The 2,325-nt window shown below is 49.2% G+C and overlaps 1 protein-coding gene across 1 annotated transcript in view; it reads right to left on the bottom strand.

Annotated features, from left to right (window-relative positions):
* LOC127749871 (uncharacterized) overlaps positions 1-2,325 on the bottom strand; it is a 77,004-nt gene that overhangs the window by 47,597 nt on the left and 27,082 nt on the right. The gene's annotated exons all lie outside the window — the stretch shown is intronic.

The raw sequence follows: 2,325 nt of genomic DNA, 5'->3' as shown, positions 1-2,325 counted from the left end.
GGGGGGGGCTTTGAGGGGCGGACGAGGCCAGCAGCGGCGGTGGAGGCAGCGCGGCAGTGTGCGGGACCATTCGGGAGAGAATCCTACATCCGCACTTTCCGGCGGAAAGCCTAGGCCCTTTCTCTATTATTCTTATTCTCTCGCGTTCTCTACGCCCTCAAAAATCTGTCATACCACTGCACAATACGTATACAAAAAGAGCAGCCCAACAGAAATCAGAAAAATGCAACTGTTTAGGGAGCTGTGAGATAGGTGCATGAGCAAAATAGTGCGATATCATTATTTAGGACGACATAGCTGAATTACTGTATGTTTGTTAACATTTTCTTCGAAAACTACATTGTGGCACATCGTAACAAAAAAGTCTTTTCTACCGTGTCTTATTTTCACAATGTCTTATCTGGTTAGGAAATCCTTTGTAGATGGAGCATTGTGCAAAATGACCTTGGGACATTTTGAAAATGACTCTCTGGACGTCTGAGGTGTAGCATGTCCATATATTGGCAAATTAATCGTGGCTAACCATCCTTTGTGTACTGCAAGTACTGCATGACTTCCCATCGCGAATAAGTCTGGAGGTCTCTACTTCACCGCTGTTTTATCTCCAAATCGTAGGTCTTTGCCGACAGCTCTCATGAGGAATCACTCTGCCGAGTGCCGAGCTTGTGACGTCACTTTACCCACCACTTCCGGCACATACTGAACGGCAATCGCAACGCGTGAAGAGACCGCACGTCGGCGTGCAGGACGTGCTGTCGGCTTGATAATTAGCACGTATGGTACGTCCTCGCCAGCGTCCGCCCCGGAGGGTGCGCCATAACTCTTGCAAATCAAACAGGCGGCTGGTCTTTCCCCGCGATCGAACAAAATTAAACGCTGCTGACAGAGTTTTGCTGTGGCCTTCGCTCCCTTCCTTAAGCTATGTACAAAATCAAACAAACTCATTCTGGTGATTCTTCATTAATTTTTCGCAAAAACAATTCCCGTATATTGTCTCTTTTTTGTCCCCAGTCGGAGTGCGAGAGCTGCGAGTTGCCGAAGAGACACCGCGACACTGCTACTTGGCATGCAATTGGTTTCCTCCGAGTTTGATGACCCGGAAAATAGGTTTCCCGTCGTGTTTTGTGTTCGCACCGCACGATGCTCTACCAGCTGCCTTGCGAGAAATGAAATGGGGGGAAAACAAACAACAACAGGAAAAGCTATCGCGGGCTCCTCGTCGCGCTCTTGTTGGCAGCACCGCGCTCACTTAGGCCTGCCCTCGTGACGCGAGCGCGCCCCGCGCACGACAACTCCATTGCCGACCTCTTTGCAGTGATAACAATTGAAATCGTTTCCGTGTGCTCAGCGGAGCCCGTGTGCGATATTTCACTTGCGTGCTGTCCACCGGGATATGGGCCATTCGTCAGGAGGAAGATTATTTCAACAAGCAGCGGTATGCGTCCTCTCCATTAGCACCCCGCCCCCCGCCTCCCCCCGGGAGAAAAAAAAAGGCAGAATATTTTGGCTGAGACACGCTTACTCCGGAACCGTGATTCTTGGAATCGACTGGCAGACTCGAGGCTCATAGAGTCTCATGCATTCGGTGTTTGTCAGCCTATACCTGAAGCAGGCGCTTGGGGGGGGGGGGATTAGCAGCCCGTCCGCTGGTGGCTGACTGCCCAGCCAATTTCTGGGCGTTCTCTCAGCCAGTCGGCCGTCCCGTCCCTAATCCACCCGCTACCTGACCCGCCCGACGGCAGACCGAATCATCGGGTCGTTTCCAGCATTCCCTGGGTGTCCAGCCGCCCTGACCCTCTCACCCCACCCCCATCCCAAATTTTCAAATGCGTGCAAATTACTGAATGCGTCGTCCAATAGCAATTGCTGTCAGGTCATCCTCCTGGACGTTTAAAGAAATATCTTACAAAATTTGAACCGTAAATGTGGGACATTCCGTTTGGATAATACGATTTACACAATTAATACATCCAAAATTTATGGTTCAAATATTCTTAAAGACCGACCTGACCCAGGGCGCTGATCGCTCGACGCGGACACGAAGTTTGAGTGTGTGTGTGAAAGCCCGATCTCACGCTGCTGTTCGCTCGCAGTTCTTTCGCCAAAAGCACGGTGAAGTTGGTCTGTAATGATAAGCTCCAGAATTCTGTCAATGAAAACACACCAAATATCAATTTGCAGGTTTATTGAAAGTAGGCTTGAACCACTGTAACTGCGAGAACAAAATAATCAAGTACCATCATGTTTGATCACAGCTCAACCATTAAAAATAAAAAGTAAACAATGATAAGAAAGGAAGTTAACAAAACTAGCAGTATACGAAAT

This window comes from Frankliniella occidentalis, unplaced genomic scaffold (assembly GCF_000697945.3).
Source record: "Frankliniella occidentalis isolate FOCC.00 unplaced genomic scaffold, Focc_3.1 Scaffold102, whole genome shotgun sequence".
Taxonomy (NCBI): Eukaryota; Metazoa; Arthropoda; class Insecta; order Thysanoptera; family Thripidae; genus Frankliniella; species Frankliniella occidentalis.
Note: the sequence above shows the minus strand (reverse complement) of the source record. Positions and strands in the feature narration are given on the sequence as shown.